Source organism: Mus musculus, chromosome 6, assembly GCF_000001635.26.
Source record: "Mus musculus strain C57BL/6J chromosome 6, GRCm38.p6 C57BL/6J".
Lineage (NCBI taxonomy): Eukaryota > Metazoa > Chordata > Mammalia > Rodentia > Muridae > Mus > Mus musculus.
In genome coordinates, this window is record NC_000072.6 from 143,220,759 (window position 1) to 143,242,304 (window position 21,546).

Below are 21,546 nucleotides of genomic sequence, written 5' to 3' on the forward strand. Positions count from 1 at the left end.
ATTTTCTAAATAAAGTTTAAGACGAAACTAAGCACTTGCTTTCTTTGTTCCTATTGCTGGGTTTCTGAACAGTCCAGGAAAAACAAAACAAAACAAAAACCCCCCCACCATTCCGATACCTGTTTACAGCGAGTTCATCAGACTCCGTGTGAAGCCGACGGCCACTGCAGATCAGAACGTCAGAAAAACAAAAAAAGTCAGACATTCCAACGCATCTTACTTTTCCTTGTTTCCAGTGCTGCCCCCTGATCCTTAAACCCCAATCTCATGCCAGTCTCTCTAGAATCCGGCCAACGCTTCAGAACCCTTTTGCCTTGTAAATCTGAACTAAGTTAGACATATTAGCTGTCCCCTCAGGCGGCCCCCTCTCTGATCTCCTACGTTTGCTCCATGCGTTCTGTGAGGCCGTGTCCTGGGAGGTGGTGCACACATCGATGGATGCTTGGCCACACTAGGGGATGTTCCGGGAAGCCCAAGCAGTCCAGGCCAGCCTGGCTACGCCACAAGGTGCTGTCTCAGAAAACAAAAACAAAGCCATACCCTCATGGCGCTTCTGTTATGGTGACGGTAAATAAATTACAAAGTGATTGGTGCTAAGGTTTGGATACGCATCGTCCCCATAGGCTCTTTGTTGAATGCTTCCTTTCTAGCCGCACACTTTTGGGCCTGGTCCTGTAGGAGGAAGTGCGTCACTGGGGCTGGCCCTGTTTCCGGTCCCCACTTTTTTTTTCCCTCTGCTTCCTGCTAAGGCTGCTGAAGCCACTGGACCCTTGCAGGGCAGCCCCACCTGAGGCTTGAGGCTGTGGAAGCTTTCAGCTTCAGCCAACAGCTAATATGAAGGACTTGGGGGACCATTTGCTGTTTATCATGTTGGTTTTGTGTCCCCCTGTGCTCTGTTGTTGACTCAGATTAGGGTCTCCCTGTAAACTGTCCCTCTTCTTCTGTCCTCCAAGCAGGCACTTCTGCCCTGATCTCCTGTCTGTTACTCACACTTCCACATGGCTAGTATTCCTAAAAACCCGGCAAAAATCAGCTTTCACTGCACAGTGCAAAAGCAACGGGCTCCTTTTATCAACAATAACACCTAGACTTCTGAGCCTTTTAGCCCTTTCTGCTTCCTGGCCCTCCCTTCCCCTCTCAGCCTGGATTGCTAGCGCGCCAAATTCCTGGCCTTTCTCGCGCATGCCCTCCTCTGTCTCCTCCTTGATTGACCCGCGCCTTCGTTCTGTGTGCGTACGTGTATGATGTGTGAGCACAGGTACATGTGTTCCAACGCACAGGCCGTCAGAGGACAGAAGCGTTGACGATTAGTCATTGCCATTCACCTAACTTGAGGTAAACTCTCTCTTGTTCACTGCAGCACGCATCAGGCTAGCTGGATAGTCTCTGTCCTCACCTCCCATTACCGAGAAGCACCACTACATTGGACTCCACGTGGGCACTGAGGATTTGAACTTGGGCCCTCAGGCTGTGCATCAAGTGTTTTGGTTATCGAGCCACCTCCCAGCTGTTTGCATGTCCCCTTCCCACTGATTTCAGTACATGGCCTAACCGTCCTCTCCATGAGAGTCACTCTTGATGCCCCTACTCCGGTGACACTTTCTTCCGTCCTCTTGCCCACTTAGCCCCACAACTCAGCTACTACCTCTGCAAGAGCTTTTAATATCTCTGACTTGGAACTGAAGCCTAGATGTGGCCAACTGCCCCTGGGACTCACCCAGGCCTTCACTGGTGGTGAAGGAGAAGGACGTCTCTGAAGAAGCCCAGCCCAGCATCTGGGAGCCCAGGGCATAACTTATGACCTTGTTACTCACTGGTTTGAGGCAAGGTGTTCTTCCAGTTTTTCAGGTTTCAATGAATACCGGTAACTGAATGCATCTCCCAGCTGTAACTATTGACATAAATAGGGGAATTAATCACTTCACATAGTAATCTAGTAAAGACACAACCTTTACTAGAGGCTGGTAAGACTGCAGGATCTGTACAGCCCTTGGCTATGACTGTCAGTTAGTGGTTACGTCATAAGCTAGTAGATCCCAGAGGATGATGAAGCTGCTCCTTCGCCAGTTTGAAGAATTTGCAGGGACAGTTTCATAATTCATAAAGTAATTAAGGGAATCTGGAGCACCCTGATAGGGCGCATGCTGTTTTATTCCTCCATCTGGGTCTAACCTGCACCTCTGAGTGGGTAGTGAGTCGAGGTGGCGCTTTGCTGAGAATATCACTACACCTGCTCTGAGCCCAGGAACAATTTGTTTTTTTGGGGGGGGGGTGGGGGAAGAAGATCCGAGGGGACCATTATCTCACCCAGCTGCTGTTTCCGACCCACGCAGGAGCAGGTTCACAGCATGCTTCTCCCAGGAAGGGACGGGAAAATGTCAAGGGTTGCACTGGGGAGGCGCTGGAACGTTCTGTGTGAAAGTGGCTATTTGGATGAAATGCCTCAGAGGCCCTAAGATAGCACCAGAGGCTATAAATAGAGAGGGGAGAGAGGAGGCAGGACAGTGCGCCTCCAGATGATGGGCGTCTACAAGGGGTGCCATGAAAGCAGTGCCATGAAAGCAGTGTGGGGGCCTTGGGATGAAAACACTGACCAAAGTCCTTCTCTTCCCCAGAGCAGCACCACAGAAAAGCCATGGCCGATTTCTTCTGGATTTCAGGTCTTATTCTGTGACTGCCACAGATTCTCCTTAGAAATGCTTTTTTTAGGGCTGGGGAGATGGCTCGGTAGGTAAGAGCACCAACTGCTCTTTTGAAGGTCCTGAGTTCAAATCCCAGCAACCACGTGGTGGCTCACAACCACCCATAATGAGATCTGACGCCCTCTTCTGGTGTGTCGGAAGTCAGCTGTAGTGTACTTATGTATAATAATAAATAAATCTTTGGGCTGGAGTGAGCAGGGATGACTGGGGCGAGTGGGGTTGACCAGAGCAAGCAGAGGTCCTAAATTCAATTCCCAACAACCACACGAAGGCTCACAGCCATCTGTACAGCTAGTGTACTCACATACATAAAAAATGCTGTTTTAAAAATGTAAGACAGGGATGCGGAAGATGTCTCAGCCTGTGAAGTTCGTGCTTTTCAAGCCCTAGGACCTGAGTTCGAATCATGGGCACCCCATAAAAGGCAGAGCATGGCAGCACGTGCTGTGGAGGCAGAGACAGGTGGGTCCCTGGAGCTTACTGACCAGGCAACCTAATTAAGTCAGTGAGCTGAAGGTTCAGTGAAAGCCTCTACCAAAAAAGGGGAAGACTCTGAGTTGCCGGCCTGTGTGCGCATGCACCTGCAACATGTATGCTTACACATACATGTACCGCACGTACAAAGAGCCAAGCCTATGAATTCTGTCTCCCCACAGAAGAGCTCCGACACACTCCCATGGGAAAAAGAATTCCCACGGGATGCCCTCACTGTTCACTGGGAGTGCTCCATCCGTACAGAGATCACGGGGAATGTGTTTTCTTACTTTGATCAGTGGCTGACTTATGCCACCGTGTAGGGGGAGTGTCTGACAGCGTCCTCCCAGACCTTAGGTACCGGCCATTAATCACGGCAGTTGCTGTCACCCACTGGTGTTTGGCCTAACAGGATCTTCGAAAGGTTAATCTTCCAGAGTTCCTTGGGATTTGTAAGGCAGTATTCTGAAAACCTAGTTTTAATTTTGATAAATGAATTTAGCAAGTGGTTAGTCCCAGAAAAGGTTCAAGATTTACAAGTCAGTCAAGAGATGAAGGTAGCAATTTATTATACTTGTGGGCTGCTCTAGTCACCTCGAAGCCCTTTGACGAATCAAATGAGCAGTAATCGGAGTAATCGGATGCCCCAGCTAGAGAGAAATTGATCTCTAACCTTGTTCCCTCTCAGCTTTTATCGAGGAGCCTTCTTGGGTAAAGGCAGCAGTGTGCGAGTCACTCAAAGTTCTGACCTCCCTGGTTCTGCCTAAGATAACACGACGTTAGTTCTCCTGAACAACGGTCCCACAGACACAAGTCAACCACGTCGTGTGGATTTTAGAGAAAGGAAGCCCTGGCATTCTGTCCTAATGGGAGGACACAGTTTGAAGGCACGGGGTGGCTTTCCCATGACGTTCAGCCTGTTTTGCATTTTGATTCCTGCTGTGTCTTGACTATTTTGCCTGTGTGTGTAGCTGGGTGTCAAAACACTCGACTATAACCCCACCGTTTGGGACGTAGAGCCAGGGGGAAATTAGGAGTGCAAGATCATCCTCTGGTACCTAGTGAGTTCAAGGCTGGCCTGGGCTACATGAGACCCCATGTCTCAACAGAAACTAAACGAAACCAGGAAAAGAGAAGTCGCATGAGTATAGCATGGCTGGCTCACGTGAAGTCTTAGGTTATTTGCTTCCTGATTTTAATTTTTTCTGGGTTTACAACAGATGTTCAGTAATAAGTTTTCAAGTTAGAAGGTTTCTGAGAGAGCATGCCACAGTAGTCTATGGGCTATTTTATTCAGATTTTTGAGTGTGTGATTCCTCTTTTTTCTTGCTGTGTTTCCTTTGTTTGTCTTTAGTTCCTTTGTATCCCAAGTGCGTAGTGTTTAATTTAATCAGTTTGGAACATTTTGCACGTGCTTAGAACCTGTATTTTGGTGCCCTGGCTTATTGTTGGCTCGGTATGACATCTCCAGATCCGTGTGCTCACACCTCATGCATTTTCACACTTTATAGGATTTGCTTCTCACAGGTAACACAAAGCTTCAGTTGAGAGCGGTCTTCATACATAACCGTGGCCAGCCATTATTTTTATTATTATTATTGTTGTTATTTTAATTGACAGCATTTCATTTTATTATTTATTTGTATGTATGCTTGTGGGTGCTCATAGAGGCCAGGGCTCTGTCACTGTGTCCCCTGGGGCTGAAGTTACAGGCTTTTATGAGTTGCTGGTCATGGTGCTGGAAACTGAACTCTCACTCACTAAGCTGTCTCTCCAGCCCATAGCATTATTTTTTAAATGTATGTATATTTATTTATGTGTATATGTCCATATATGTATATGGACAATTTACCCAACAACACAGTCTCCACACATTCTTTGTTTAAGGGATGTGTGTATATGAAAAGTCAACTATTTTTAGCTATTTTTAAAGCTCAGAATTGAACTTTTAAAAAAAGACTTATTTTTTTTATTGTATGTGTATGTATGTGTGTGCACGCATGTATGTGTGTGTAGCACACAGGCATTGCCACGGAGGACAGAAGAGTGCGTTGGATCCTGGAACTGCAGTCACAGGTGGTTTTGGTCTCTGTGTAGTGCTGAGAACTGAGCCCAGGTCCTCTGCAAGAGCAGTCAGTGCTCTTAACGAACACATCATCTCTCCAGCCCTTGGAGTTCTGGTTCTATTGGTTCAAGGAACGCTGCTGTGAAGTGTGTGAGTGTGCAGTTTCTCTAGGATGTATGCTTAGGGGTGGGCTTGCCGCATGTCTTGGTTTCTTTTCCTTTGGCTACAGTGAAGTGTCCTGACAGAAGCAACTTAAGGGAGAAAAGGTCTACTTTAGTCACAGTTCAAGGTACCGCATCTTGCGGTGGAGAAGCCAAGGCAGCAGGAGCCTGAAGCCCGGCCGGTCACACTGCATCCACACTCAGGAAGCAGAGGAATGAATGGAAGTGAGTGCTCAGCTTGCTTCCTACATCTCAGTCAGGGATCCCCTGCTCCAGAAGCCGTCACATCCACAGTTAAGATGCGTCTTCTTCCCACAGCAGCTAATGTGATGAAAATCATCCCTCACGTAGGGCTGGACCCATCTGGTTCATAGGCTAAAGGCATTTCTTGCTTTTGCAGAGGTTTTGTTGCCAGGACCCACATGGCAGCTTACAGTCTTCTGTAACTCCAGTCCCAGAGGACCCGGCATTTTCTGACCTCTGTGGGATCTGTACACAGTGCATAGATGGACAGCAGGCAGAGCATCCATGCAAGTGAAACAGAGAAGAAAGTTCCCAGATGTGTTCAGAGGTTCATCTCTCATGGATCTTAATACTTTCATCAAGTTGACAGTGACTACTCGCTGTCGCATGGGCTTACAAAGGGTGTGCCTGATTCTTCCGTTTGCAGCTCTGTGCTGCTTTCTAAACTGACCGTACCAAATTAGGCTTCCACCGTCTGAAAATTCCCAGTGCTTTTCACTCCTGCCGGAACACACCACTGTCAGGATTGTGAGTGGTTTCCTTTCTGGTGTCTATGAAATGGAATCCTGTTGTGGTTTTAATTTTCATTTTACCTATAATTTATGGGTAATTTATGGGTACAGATGAATCCTGTGTGTGCTTCAGTTTCTGAGAGAAACCCCCATGTGTCTCATGCTCACTTTTTTTTTCTATAAGGTTGGATTTTTTGGGCGGTCAGGAATTTATAAGCAAATTTTGTAAACTATAGGTTTAATCTTTTCTTGGTTCTCTGTGTTGGAAACAACTCCTTCCTGAATGGGATACTATTTTACTCTTTTTTTTTTAAAGATGAAGATTTATTTATTGATTTTATTTGATGTAAGTACACTCATTGTAGCTGTCTTCAGACACCCCAGAAGAGAGAATCAGATTAGATCTCATGGTGGATGGTTGTGAGTAAACCACCATGTGGTTGCCGGGATTTGAACTCGGGACCTCTGGGAGTGCAGTCGGCGCTCTTAACCTCTGAGCCATCTCTCCAGCCCCCTATTTTACTCTTTTGATGATGTCTTTTGGATGCAGAGCAGTGCTTTATTTTAGTGTAATAGTAACGACTTTTATTTTAGGGTTCATGCTTTTTTGTGTCATATTAAGAAATCTTACAACTTTGTAAAGATGGCTAAGGCTCCCTCCCAACCACCCCCCCTACCCCCCAGTCACGGGGATTGAATTTAGGGCCTGTGCATAGCAAGCAAGTGCACTTACCACTGGGCTACACCTCCAGCCCTGTTGGCTTTGATGATACGCAGCTGCTTGGGGTAATGTGGAATTTCCATGTAGTTTTTTAATATGCATTTTTTCTGATATCTACCAGTTACATTTTAACGTTTTGGCTTTGATATTTTATGCTTTTCAACATAGATAACAAGGCAGGTGGATTTCTGAGTTCGAGGCCAGCCTAGTCTACAGAGTGAGTTCTAGGACAGCCAGGGCTACACAGAGAAACCCTATCTCAAGAAAAAAACAATTTTTTTTCTCATATACTTTTAAAAACCTGTCCTTTCCCCTTCGATCTACGATGTTAGATCAGACATAAGCCCAGCTTCCCAGATGTCTATTGCTTCCATGTTCTTAGTACACCTTCTTAATTATTACAGTGCTTGTTTCACGTTTTTTCATGTGATGCACACTGTCTGCCTTATTTTACTTTCAGTAAGATTCCCCCTTGGTTTCTATTATGGCCAATCGAAAAATGGGATCGTGAAGAGAGTTTGAAAGATTCTGTACAGCAGACAGACAACCCTGAGCTCCGCACTTTAACTGCTCTGCTCTGCCATACAACTGTCTATTCATTCATCTATCTACACATGTTTCTGGAAAATTAGCCTTTGGCTTCCCAGGAAACCCTTGTTGGACTTCATTTAAAGTTCACTTGAACTTATAAACAAGTTAGGAATAATGATTGCTATAGTAGACACAGGTTGATATAATCAATGGCTGTGATAAACATTGCTCATCTAACTTACATTTTTTGTTGATAGAGATCTTCAAAGCATTTGTTAGATTTATTTACGTATTACTTCAAAGGACATGTAATTTTATTTTATGTATAGGAATATCTCCATGTATGTATACACACCATATGCATGCCCTGCCCAAAGGCAATGGAGAACACCAGGTCCCCTGGAGCTAGAGTTACAGATGGCTGTGAGAGCCATGTGGGTGCTGGGAACTGAGCCTGAGTTTCCTGCTAGAGCAGCCCGTGCCCTTAACTGCTGGGTCATCCTTTTAACCCCTTATTTTCTACTTTGTATGTGTAGTATGAGTGTGTGTGCTCACGTGTGCATGTGTGTGCATGCCTGTTTACATGTATGGGTGCATACATTTGGAGGTCAGAGGTTGATGGTGGGCTGTCTTCCTTAGGTGCTCTCTGCCTTATGTTTTGGGGCAAGGTCTCTCTCACTTGAATCCAGAGCTTGCCAATGCCCTAGTCCAGTTAAAACGCCAGCTTCTCTGGCCAGGATCCAGTCTCCGCCTCCTGAGTGCTGAGTGACTGGAGGTCTGGGGCTTCGGAAATCTGGTTCCACACATGCACTCTGTTATCTTCTAGATATGTCGTGACATCAGACATTTTAAAAACTCTTGTTTCTAGCTTTAAAATAAGCACTTTGGAAAAGGCTCCCTTAGTTGGTGTGTGCTGCTGGTTGTATTTCATAGGTCTTTCAATAGCAAACTTGACGTTTGCTTTGAAGCAGATTCTGACTTTCTGCTCTTCTGGATATTTATTTGGGATTTGAAACACTGAGCCCCGAGGAGCTTAAAGATGGTAATAGCATCGCTCATAGCTTTGCATTCAGCCACAGTTCCCTACACTGATACGGAGTAAGCACCCAGTAAACACCGACTGAGCAAGGCCAAGACTGTCTTCTTAAATATGTCTCTAATTGTAGGAGTTGATAGTTCATTGTGACACAAGTCACTGTCAGCCTGATGACTTTGCACATCCAGCAGCTGACACATTATTATTTGAGTCAGCCCATAGTTTCCATTTGGTTATTTGATTATTTCAGACAGTAAACACCAAAATGGTATGCATGTGTGTGTGTGTCTCTGTGTGTAACTATGTGTGTATGTGCCTGTATGTATGTGTGCATACATGTGCTCTGTGGGGAGCTGTGCATGCATGTTTTGTACATTTTTAGTCCTTTTAGTCATTCAGAATTTTTGTGAGTTCTTTTCAGAACTATTTTTTCCCCCAAATAAAATGTCTAATTTGTAGTTGTGACAATAGTAGGAGCTGAGGTATCTAAATTAAGACCAAAAGGTACCATAAGGACAATGGAATATTTGGAAATTTATTTCAGTCTCAATGAAGCATAGGAAGTCTGTCTGTGTCTTTGGCCCACGTCTTAGTCAGCTGTTGCTGAAGCTCAGTGGCTTGCCTGGGGCGGTAAGGCTCCTAGTGCCCAGGGCGGCTTGCCTGGGGCGGTAAGTCTCCCAGTGCCCAGGGCTGCATGTTTCTGGGGACAAACCTGCTTTAGGATATCGGTTGGTTTGTTAGCCTTGGTGCCAAACTTCAGTGGCCTTTAGTTAAATGACACAGCTTACAAATTTGTAAAGCAAACCCAAAGGAAAAGAGTCAGACATAGAATAGTACTGGCACTTCCTCTCGGTCTCATTCCATTAATCTTCAGGAGTCACGTGATCAGGCCCAAGGTCAACGAGCAGAAGAAAATGTATTGGCTCATCACACTGCAGGGCAGCTTACATTCCGGAGATGGAACTGTACGTGAGCCAGGCGTGTCACCTCTCACGTCTGCCTCTCATCTTTATATCAGTCTTCCAAAGACTGAAATGGGAGGGTGGCTGTGAGTTTGAAGCCAGCCTCTACTACACACTGAAGAATCAGTGCCAGGCCAATCTGGACAACAGGCTGAGATCCTGCCCTCCAGACCCAAAGAACCATCAGACCTAAAGACAACAATGTAATCTGCTACAGCCTTCAGTGATGCTCATATAACAGGCGGAGAGCTAAGCCTAGTTACTAGTTACTGTTGCTATTGCTATAGAAGCTGTTGAGTCTGTTGACACTTAGAATCCTTGCTGTAACTCACTCTCCGAATTTTGCTTTCCAGTTTTCCATGGAAGATTCCTGCCCTCCTCTTATTCCCTATTTCTTTGCTAGTAAAGTATAAATAATAAGAATTTTGGTTTATGTTTCCAAGTATCCGCTTTCATTTGCAACCCTTTTTTTGGTATGATTACGATTGTAATGTTTTTCACGTTTTTAGTAGTCTTAGAGTCTTTAAATGACTGTGAAATCCAACCTGGTGGAAGTCACTCAGTTGTCTGTTTGCTCTTCTGAGCTTGCCCTGGGTGAGGGTTATCTTGTGCTGAAGATTGCTGTTCATCCAAACAGGCGATTTGACTTCAGATCTAATTACTGCAGGAGCAATTGTGCCTTGGCCAAGGAGACCCTCCAGCCTGCCCAGATGTCAGTATCGGAGCCAGCTGAACACAGGCCCTGGTCCCAACCTCTGATAGAAGTCGACCTTCACATAGCTCCAATTTCAGCCATTTCAAGCATGAGAGCTGGAGTTTGGTTTCCCAAAACCCACATAAAAAAAGGCAAGTGTGGTGACGTGTGTTTTCACAGCCCCAGCTCTGAAGAGGCAGAGGCAGGAGGAGCCCTGGGGCTCTGCCCAGTGTAGGAGGAAGTGGGAACTGAAGAGCTACCCAACTGAGTCCTTCTGCATTCAGTATGGCATTTGAAATTCCCCTTTGCAAGTAGACTCAGAATTCTATGATTGTCAGAATCATGTGGAAAGATTTTTAAAAAAAAATATCTGTTTGCTTATTATTAACAAAGTAACTAGTTAATTTATGTGTGGCCAGGTGCATGCCCCAGCCTCAGTGCAGTCAATGTACATGTAGCAGACAGAGGATACCTTGTGGCAGTCTGTTCTCTCCAACCTTGTGAACTCTGGGTTCACAGTTTTGGTGGCAACCCTCTTTACCTGCTGAGCCATCTCAATGGCTCTGGAAAGATTTTTTTTTTTTTAAGGCTGTAGAGAGCTGTCCTCCACCTTAGACTCATTGACTGTAAATCTTGGGAAGACCCCGGAAGAACCTTTTAAGTCTTCCAGTTGACTGTGATCTATCAGGCCTTGGCTTTTAAAGGGATGAGTGGGCTTCTCTGGGAGTGGTGAATCTGGGTGAAGTTACTGTTCTAAATAGACCGTGTGTTTGGTGAAAGGCACAGCGGGTATTATCCTCTCCCCTCTCATCTTTGAGCATCCAGATTGCTGTTTCCAACCACTGGACGCTGTGAGTGTTTCCTGGATTGGTCCGCTGTATCGGGTCTTTACTTCTGTTCTAGTGGCTTCTTGGCCATCTGGTAATTGTGTTGATGGGAGCCAAAATGGAAAACAGAGGGCACTATTAGCTCAAACTCCAGAACATAACAGTTGTCTGACTTTCCACCAACCCTGCCAACACTAGGCCAATGACAATATTGTTTCTAACCCGCGTGCATCCCCCAGGCCAAGTTGGAAACTCGTTCCTTGCAGCAACAGGAACAAGTCTGCCACACTGATGGACAAGATTCAGAAAGTTCAGAATTAAGGATCTGGTCCAAGAGTTTTATCAGCATCAAGAAATCCTCTCCATCAGGCCTGGGGTAGGATGACAAGCATTCCCATCTTCTTTGTCTAGTTCCCTGGAGCTCTTTGAAATTGTTGAAAAAGGACCAAATGGAATGGACCGAACTGCTGTATTAGTGTTCCGTTAGCCAGCAAGCTAATTATTTTTTTCCTGACAAATGTCTGTGAGGAGGGTGTTACAGCATCCTGATTTATGGCTACTTCACTTTGCAAGTCATATGCTCTGCTAGGAGAGCACAAATAGAAGGATATTTTAAATGCCAAAAAAAGAAAAAAAAAGAAATGCTAAACTTTATTTCAGAGCGATTTTATTTTTGTCCTTGAATTAGAAGCACTAATTTTTTTTTCCCTTGACAATTGTACAGTGGTGCAGACCTCTCAGCTGGCGTGGGTACTGTATGCTCAAAGCAGGCCACATTTATCTGCATTTGGATGAGATGAGACCTTTTAGATCACTCTCCCTCTGTAGCAAATTAAAGTGGAGGGTGGAAGGAGGAAGGAGCAGGGTTTCATTGTGAGTCAGTCTCTGTAGGTTCCCGGGGTCTTAGAGGAGATAGTTGGTCTGTTTGCGTGGTGAGGGTGGGTGTAGAAATTATCTCCAGTCACTGCAGGACAGTCAGGGGGAAGGAAGGATCTGGGACTCTCCTCGGGCCAGGACCATGGTCCCCATTCTGGCGTGCTCTGTTCAACCGGCCACCTGGACAGATGAGACCTATATTATTTATTTATTCAAAAAGATTTATTACTTATTTTTACTTTTTGTGTTTTGTCTACATGTATGTCAGTGTACCATGTTTATGCCTGGTGCCCACAGAGGCCAGAAGAGGGCATCTGAATTGCAGCCACGGATGGGTGGCTGTGAGCTGCGGTGGCTGGAAACGGAGTCCGGAGTTCTCTGCACGAGCAGCCAGTGCTCTAACCGCTGAACCGTCTCATTGGACCCCGGGTTACTTATTTTTGAAGTTACTGCTTGTACTTTCACGTCTACTTACTCTAGGCACTTCCCCCCCCCCCCAAAAGAAAAATATGAGGAAGAAATGACCAGATATTTGGAGGTTTCTTTTTTCCTTTATTTTTCCCCCTCCTTTCTCTAACCCACCTTTGCAATAACTATTCCATAACTTACAATGGGGTAACTTCCTGATACGCTATTGAAAGTCGAAAATATCTTAGGTCAAAATACATTTGATAAACCCCATTAATTAAGCGTCGCTATTGAGCCAATAGAACAGTGAGTTTTTCCCCCCAATGGTCCCGTGAACAGTGGGAGTTGAGACTCTTACCACCGCTCCGTCTCTCGAAAAGCATCTTGGGGAATATCAAAAGTCGAACCCCGAAGGACCGTATCCTGATCGCTCCGGCAGGAGTTAAAACAGTCATAAGGGAAGCTGCTGTATGTAACCTGCAAAAGGACGACTGTGCCTCTGTCAGAAAAGTCCTTCAAACCAGCTGAGTGAGCTGCGTGTGGTGGCTCACACAGGGAGTCCACGGGGTAGGGAGAGATTTTATGAATTTAGTGACTCTAGGTTACAGAGTAAGACCGAGTCTCAGCCCCTCCCTCCAAACAAAACAAACAGCAAAGCAAAAGGCTCTCAAGTGAGTCCTTGCTGACTGTGTGGCAGGAACCAGGAGTCGGAGCTCCTTCTGCTAATGTTTGGTCCTCGGCTGCTGCTGGCAGATTTTTGCTCGTCTCACTGTCTCAACTACTTCTACACAGATATGCACTTAGCCAAAGCGCTCATACACACATTTAAAATAAGGGCTAAATCAGTTATTATTAATGTTCAATGCTTAAAAAATTTAATGTTAGAAAAATCATTATGCTAAGTGAAAGAGGCAAGTTATAAAGGACAGATTGTATGGATCTGTTTTTACTGAGCCTTGAGCAGAAAGGTAGCTGAGTTTTACAGAAAGTGAATCCGGTGTTGCCTGGCGCCTGTGTAAAGGAGCTGGTCGTTCAGAGGACAAACAGCATGAGGACGTTTTGGGGTGATGCATATATTCATCAGCTTGAACATGGGTTTATACAACTATCAACATTTATCTGTACATGCATGTTTGTATATGCCTGAAACACATTTAAAGGAAATCTATAAAATCAGAAAAGGAAAAGAAAAATATGAGAAGCAGGTAACATAGGAGTCACATTGATTATATATAATATATATAATGTATAACGTGACTATTTACAGGTTCATGGTCACTTTCCATGATCAAATAAAATGTTTTTTGTACCAGAGACAGAAAGTGTAGAATCGAATGTGAATCTCCACCACTTCAGAGCTACAGTGCTCCACCTGGATGGAAGTTCATGGAGACGTAGAGATTTTATTGCGCTTTGAACAGGTCTGGTTATTGTGTTGTGTGATTTTTTTAAATTAAAATTTAAAAGTTCTTTATAATAAAGTTTTAATAAATTAAAAAATATGTCTATTTAAAAACACATTTTTGACACTGGGTATCACACAGTGCAGGCTGAAGTTGAACCTCAGTGTAGCTGGAGATGCCTTTGCACTTCCGATGGCCCTGGCTTCCCTTCCTGAGTGCTGATGAGTAGGTGTGCGCCATCACAATACGCAGTGCTGGGGACAGAACCCATGGCTCTACCAACTGCGCACGTCACCACCACCTATATTATATTCTTAAAAAACGCCAAATGCACTGAAGACTTTGAACTGCACATTAAAGAACGGCTGTTATCTACTTCAGAGGAATAGTCCCGCACACCGGAGAGCGCTGCGTCCGTGTGGCTTGGGAAGGCCTGGTGCAGGGAGGATGGAGAGGAGGATGTCAGGGGAACACTTCTGCAAAGCCAGCTGATTTAAATGACCATTCTCATCATGACATTTGTAAAATGGCTGAGATAATAATTCACTGGGCAGGTGAGGTACAGACAGTTGATGAGGTCTTTGAAATAGAAGTTATTTCAATTTCTCCCTACTCCCGCTGTCTTAGTGTTACCACTCCCTGGAAATGTCTTCCCATTTTGCTTCGGTTGGCATCTTTTCCATCGAAAGCTAAAATGTGTTGAGTCGGCAGATTTGACTGACTTTCTGAAGCCCCTGGTGGCGTGGAGCCGACAAAGTCTTAACTCTTTTTGGCCAGAAACTGAAGCTGAGGGAATTGTCAATTTCAAGTTGCTCTTGAAGCTACAGTGGCATTTCCCCACGCTTGGTCTTGCAGGGGGAGCAGATTGAAAGAAGAGAGAGAGTCCACGTTTATGTCCAAGCTGAAGAGCTGAGGAAAAAAGGAGCAACTGTGAGCTTTAGGGGAGGGCAGACATGCATTTCTTGACAGATGGGGGTATGAGGGTTTCCTAGAACTGTCTACTTAAGGTGAGGCAGTTTAGCAGTCTGTACATCCTACCCATGACACACCTGAGTGGTTGCTTCAGAGAGACAGTATCCATCTGTCTGTAAGACCCAATGTGGACATTATCAGCGAGCACCAAGATTACAGTGTGAGGTTAGACAGGAGAGGGTGGGGGGCATCTGCGAACATGACTTCTCAATGACCTCTCGCCTCCCCGCAGGCTGGAAGACAGCTTTAAGCTGGTAAACTTTTAATAATGGACTCTGGGCAAGGAAAGGCCTGGACTTTCTGTGCTTGACAGTTTCTGTAGTTGGCACATTTTTCATCATAGTCAACTTCAAGCCTCCACTATATTATCAGCTGGCTCATAAAATTTCTGGAGATTGGCTTTGAGAAGCCCATGCGAGCACAATCCGGGATCCAGCAAATCGGGGAGACAGAGCCATTAGGTGAGGTGGTCACTCTCCATATCTTCCCCTTGACCTACCTAACCCAGGACTTGCAGGGTATGAAGTTGGAGTTCATCAAGGCCTGGAGGTCTCTGAACACACAGAGATGGGCACGAGGCTGTTTCCAAAGATCAATGAATGCGTCTGGTGTGGTGTTTTCCCTCCCCTCCGTTGTTGGCTCTCGGTGTACCATTCACACTGTGAGCTCCCCCATTCACACTGTGAGCTCCCCCATTCACCCCGTGAGCTCCCCCAAGGATGAGCTCACTTATCTGGGGTACAGCTCCTGGGATGGACGGAGGCTGTTTGCTTCTGAACTGCAGTGGACTCTGTAGTTGCTGAGGAAAAAAACAACAACAACAACAAAAACCAAAAACCAAAACCCAGAACGCTTTTCTTTCGAACCCTTTCCCAAGCACAGCTTGTCTTCCTTGGGGTCTGGGAATGTTCTGGAAAATTGGGAAAAGATCATCCCAATGATTTCAGTGTCACAATAGCATAGGAATTGTCATAGCATGGATGGAGGGAAGGATTTGTCTCGCAGAGGATGAGTCTGGGCGACTACATATATTCCCAGGAGTTACACACGTAGGTGGGTATTTTTTTTTTTTTTGAGACATTTTTCTGAGCCTGGACTGTGATCATTTTACTTATGCACATAAAATAAATTTGTACCACTTAACGGTGCATAGAATATTATAACCGTGCAGGTGCTGTGTGAACTACAAAAACTGTTATTCTGTTTTGTCGAGAATGTAACAGAGAGTTATATAATGTTGTTTTCGGGTTCTCTCCTGGCTGGGAAAGAGTTTCATCAACAGCAAGAGAGCCTAATAGTGGTGATGTTACGTAGTCAGAGTGACTTGCAGTCTGTGAGAAAAATACAGACTCGCTCTTCACTCTAGAATGTCAAATTAAGCAAAAACGTTCCTCTTAGACACAAATGTTTACTGCAAGTGGCAGCACATTTGTAGACCTGTCATTCTAACATCTGGTGGGACTGTGTTTAAGTATTTCCGTAACGAAATAGTATTCACCTATTCAGTAGGCAAATGAGCCGGGAGACAAGAAGTATCTGTGCCTGCCCGTCCTCATCACACTCCTCCATCAAGCGTTGCTGGGTCCTCTCCCCACCCTCCCCACCCACCCCTTACATCAATGTGGCTGAGGGCACGCTCTCCTTCCTGGACTAATCCAGCAAAGCTCTCACTGCGCAGCCTTCTCACTCCATCCATTTTCCACAGAAGCCCCAGAGTTGGAAATGTTACTTCCTTGACGAAAACCTCACTGGTTTGTGGTAAACGACAGGAGGGGGGGTCACCACTGAGTCCCACTTGCTTCCAGCCACGTCTCAGTGACTGCGGCAGGGCAGCATCTTTGCAGCCACTGGCCACCCACCCTACTACTGTCTTTGTTAAGGAATCTAATTCCACACTCCCACTTGGCTGTAAAATTTTATTCATTATGACTCCCTCAAGTTCCTGTTGCAAACGTTCCTGACGTACAAGATTTCAAATAATCCTATAGACTTATCTTTACTACAATGCTTTGTGGGCCCTCTTAGGACACTTCTGTCATTGCAGATCCCTGCTTTCTTTATCACCCCAGCCTCCTGAGAAGACTGAGTGTGGAGGGGAGACGTCACGTTCCTTGGCCTTGACAGGAGGCCCAGTGTTCCTTGTCAGCTTTTCACAAGCCGTCCCAGGCTAGGGGACGAGGTTATTGGCTGAGGAGGTTACTGGACTCCTGGGAGGATGCTGCATTTAGATCTATGCCTGGCTTTTCTCTGAATGGCAGAAGTATCCATTGTTCATCAGGACTTACGAGCTGGGAGTCGAGGGTATGTGAGTTATTTCTGAATTTCCACTTTAATATTAAGACTCACGACAGAGCCGGGTGTGGTGGCGCACGCCTTTAATCCCAGTGCTCAGGAGGCAGAGGCAGGTAGATTTCTGAGTTCGAGGCCAGCCTGGTCTACAAAGTGAGTTCCAGGATAGCCAGGGCTACACAGAGAAACTCTGTCTCAGCCCCCCCCCCCCCAAAAAAAAGACTCTTGACAGTTGAAATACATGTTGGCCACAGCTGAGAGAAAAGCTCAAGCCACCACGTTGCTGTCATGGCAAAGCTCGGAGAGACTGTCTTGCCAGAACTCTAGTAAGAGACACCACTCACCAGGTGGCTACCGAGAGCTGACTACCGAGTGCAGGACCCAGGAAAAGCCCCACGCCTGGGAGGCATCGGGTTCTGTGCTTTATTTACTATTTGCTTACTTTGTATTGTGATGTAACGTGTGCATTCGAGTGTGCACGTACCCGTGTGTATTTGTGTGTGTGTGCATATGTGCATGTGTGCATGCGAGCAGAGGTCATGGAAGATTGTCCTCGGTCTCCTCTATTGCCCCCTGCTGTATTATTCTTCAGAGTCAGCATCTCTCACCGAGCCTGGAGCTAGGCTGGCAGTGCAAGCCCCAGCAGTCAGTCTCTCTGGTCTCCACAGCCTCAAGCCCTGAAGATACAGGCAGGCACGGCCACACCCAACTTTTATAAGAGTGCTGGGTGCTGAACTAAGCTCTGCATGCTTATGTGGTAAGTGTGCTTACTTACCCTCTTGGAGTCATCTCTCCAGCTGTGATGTTATATTTTTATCAACCTCCCTTCCCTGTCTCTTGCTTACTCCCTCTTTCTTCTCCTTTGTCTGTCCACCCATCTGACCCTCTGTCCATCCATCCATTCATCCACTCACCCACCTAACTTTAGATGGTGTTTCACTATGGAGTCCAGACTGGCCTCAAATGTATGGAAAGTGATGAGAATAAGAACAGTTCTAAACACGACCCAGTTGTGTCCTTTGCCGTTTTAAATACTGTTCCACACCAGGTGTGGCGCATTTCCATTCCTGTTTTTAGGAAAGACCGACGTGTTGCCCCGTCTCCTGCTAAGGCCAGCATCAGCTTCTTTGAAACATTCAATCTCTTTTTGGTACATTAAAATAATTAAACATTGTGTCCATATTTCTAGCTAACACAATAATACACTTTGAACTCAAAGTCCTAGTAAATTGGCTTCATTTTTAGCGCTCGGGTGCAAATATTAGCTAATTTCATTCCCCTAATACAGCCTGGCGCGTGTGACTTCACACGTGATGAGATCACACTATAAATCAGAGATGTTCAGTGATGCCCTCGAGACCACACAGCCAACTTGAGCACGGCCGAGAGCTGATTCTTCACCTTCGTGAAACTGTCCCAGTCCTCTCCCACCACATCCCCCTTCAAAATATAAATGTATTGAATAAGTCTATTTCAGCGCCTTATGAGAATTTAAAAGCTGGAAGCTGAGGGTGTGTGTAAGTTATTTCTGACTTTCCACTTTAAAAATGAGACAACGCACGACAGTTGCAGTGCCTGTTGGCCACAGCTCAGAACTGTGGATGAGGTTTTATTATGTTTAAATTCTTGCATAATTAAATAAACAGCAGCCCATAGGAAGCACAATGTAAATTTCTTACATTTAAATGACACGGGCTATATAAAACACTATTGTGAAATGCACGCGTAATGATTAAAGGCTTTGGTACGTATAGAGTAATTTCCTCAGTGTTTAAAAGGTCACCAGAAAGAAAAAAAAGTGACAAATATGCCTGCTTTAAGCTCTTTTTTTTTTTTTTTTTTTTTTTTTTTTTGCCACTTTAAAAATGTCACAGTGAGTGAAAGGCGAAGCCGCCCAGTAGCAGATGAATTGAGTATTGACAGCTGCGCTCGTGCTAGCTCTGTATGGCAGAACCCAAGGGAGCAAAACAAACCGCATTCAGGGTTCCATATTGTTTTTTTTTTAATCTTACGTAACGAGACCTTAACTTAGATTTTATTTGAGGTCGATCAGGAAGGTGATTTACGAGACAAACCTATGCAAGTGCAGGAAAGCTAGGTACGCTATAGAGGACATTTTAATCATGCACTAAATGTAAAATTATCCCGACAACACATGTGATATTTTATAGTGTCCATATGGTATTGCATATGCAGCCTGTAATATACAACTGGTATCTGGTAACATATGATATAGACACCAAGCATGCGCTCCAGGCTCGGGATCCTGTGATTACACACGCACACGCAGGCATGGAACATTCCCGTTTTGTTTTGTGTTGAATGTGCGCTTAACCTCTGTACCCGTGGATTCAGGCTCCGGAGAGGTCAGGCTGCTACTGGAGGTTAGATTCCTTCTGGCTAGAGCAGCACGTCTTCCACAAGCCTGGGAGATTTGTGGTGTTGAGTGGCCAGGTGTTCTACACCCACAAATACGGCCTTAAAAGATTAGAAAGAGGTTTATTGATGCGAAAGTACAGATAACACAGTTGCACCACATCGAGGGTAGGTCTCGTAGACCACACTGTCTTGGATACTTATAATTCAGGCACTGGGGGACTTGAACTCTGAAAGTCCCAGGGTTACCAGCTGGACTGCAGTGGAGGGAGGGGCTGGAAGAGGGGGCTCTTGCCTCTTGTGGTACTTTAATTTTGCCATCTTCCTACAGATGGACCCAGTTGGTGTTTTCCCCCAGTAACATCTCCCAGACAGGCTCACGATCAGTGCTCTATCCTAATTATGGACAAATCTCTCAGGACTCTGTCTCTCCCACTGGGCTGCTGCAAACGCCCTTCCTTTTATCTTCATAACATGCCTCCTACCTTTACCTAGATAGCGCTCAGAAAAGAATTTAACGAACACTGACAGTCACATACATCTACACCTAAAATGAATACTTTTCCAAGTTTTCTTAGGACCATGAGGCAGTTTTGTTGTACTTAAAAAAAAAACTTTAAAAATTACATGCGTTTGTTTGTTTGTTTGCATGTATGTGTTTATTGTGCACACCTGTGCCACGGCATGGCATACTTGAAATCAGTGGACAACTTCAGGGAGTTGGTTTTTTCCCTTTACCTCGTGGTTCCCTGGAATCGAACTCGCGTCATAAAGCTTGACCACAGACACTATTTTCTGTGGAGTCATGTGTCCAGCTCTTGTGGTATTTTGGTAACAGGATTTCCAAATAAATAGAATCTGAAATGTTAATTTTTTTTTATTGTCAACTTGATTTGATTTAATAACACCCGTGCAATTAGAGAAGCATGGCCTAGGGTGTCAGTGAAGATGTCTCTAGAGAGGTGTAGCTGAGGGAAGATGATCTACCCTGAACGTTGAGGGCCACCATCCCGAGGGCTGAATGAAAAGGAGAAAGGAGAAAGCTTACTGAGCGAGCGTTCAATTCAACTTTCAATCATCGATTCCTGCTTCCAGAGCCGTGCTTCCAGAGCCGCTCAGACCGGATCAAGCTCCCTCACAGACAGCTGCTGGAGACTCTCCTGCTAGGTCCTCCCTCATGGTCTGAATTCCCTGAACCAAGAGTTAACGTAAACTCTCCCACTCCCACTGTTCCTGGTCAATGTTCGGTCAGCATGAAGAATATCAGATACAAAGTTCGTCTGTGTCCCTCCCTGTTCAACTTTAGTACCCTACTGTTTTCATAACTTAGCTGACTCTGGCAACTGTAAGCCCCCCAAAATAGCTCACCTGTCATTAGAATTTCTGTTCAGCACATTAAAAAATAAGTCCAAGAAAGAATTACCAAGCATACTGTTAGGGTGCATAGTTAAAACCCATTAAGTAGCAGTGATAGGGCTGACGGAAATACCTGGACTCTGGAATTCATTTTTTTCACCTTGAAAACATCTTTAGAGTGTGACATCAGAGAGAGAGAGAGAGAGAGAGAGAGAGAGAGAGAGAGAGAGAGAGAGAGAGAGAGAGAAAGAGAGAGAGGGGGGGGTGCTGGAGAGATGGCTCAGCCGTTAAAGGCTAGGCTCACAACCAAAAGTATAAGAGAGAGAGAGAGAGAGAGAGAGAGAGAGATATTGCATTAACAAATTATTTTTTTGTATAATTAGAGTACACATAAATTTTGGAAGCCAATGCTGTCATTTTTATTTTTAAACTATATCTTGTGATGGATGCCATCACACCTGGAAACAGTTTTATAAATAAAAAAATAAATTGCATGAAATTATATCCGAAGATGCTAATGAGTGTCAGCAATTCTTTTTTTTAAATTTATTACGTATTTTCCTCAATTATATTTCCAATGCTATCTCAAAAGTCCCCCATACTCTGCCTCCCATTTCCCTACCCACCCATTCCCATTTTTTGGCCCTGGCGTTCCCCTGTACTGGGGCATATAAAGTTTGTGTGTCCAATGGGCCTCTCTTTCCAGTGATGGCCGACTAGGCCATCTTTTGATACATATGTAGCTAGAGTCAAGAGCTCTGGGGTACTGGTTAGTTCATAATGTTGTTCCATCTATTCTTAAAGAAAGAAAAGATGATTTTCTTAGTTCTCAATATGTGTGTATGTCCTAACTCAATGTATTATTTTCCATAGCTAATTTCACAGGAGTTTGAGTATGTGGGAATGCTATCAATACTTTCTGACTTCTAGTTATTTTT

At 45.0% G+C, this 21,546-nt stretch overlaps 2 long non-coding RNA genes across 4 annotated transcripts in view; one reads left to right on the forward strand and one right to left on the reverse strand.

Moving 5' to 3' along the window:
* Positions 1-12,314, forward strand: LOC115490444. Its single transcript, XR_003956546.1, has 3 exons — positions 1-1,335; positions 10,075-11,304; positions 12,073-12,314. It is a non-coding gene; the product is annotated as an uncharacterized LOC115490444 (long non-coding RNA).
* Positions 11,587-21,546, reverse strand: part of 4930407I02Rik — a 28,283-nt gene continuing 18,323 nt past the window's right edge. The window contains exons 1-3 of one of the 3 annotated variants that reach the window (XR_869575.2): positions 15,087-16,162; positions 12,571-14,524; positions 11,587-11,984 (exon numbers count right to left, since the gene is read on the reverse strand). This is a non-coding gene — a long non-coding RNA (RIKEN cDNA 4930407I02 gene). Of the gene's footprint in view, positions 11,985-12,570; positions 16,163-21,546 lie in introns of those variants that run through there. The other 2 variants (XR_869574.1, XR_378126.3) reach the window with 2 other exon arrangements.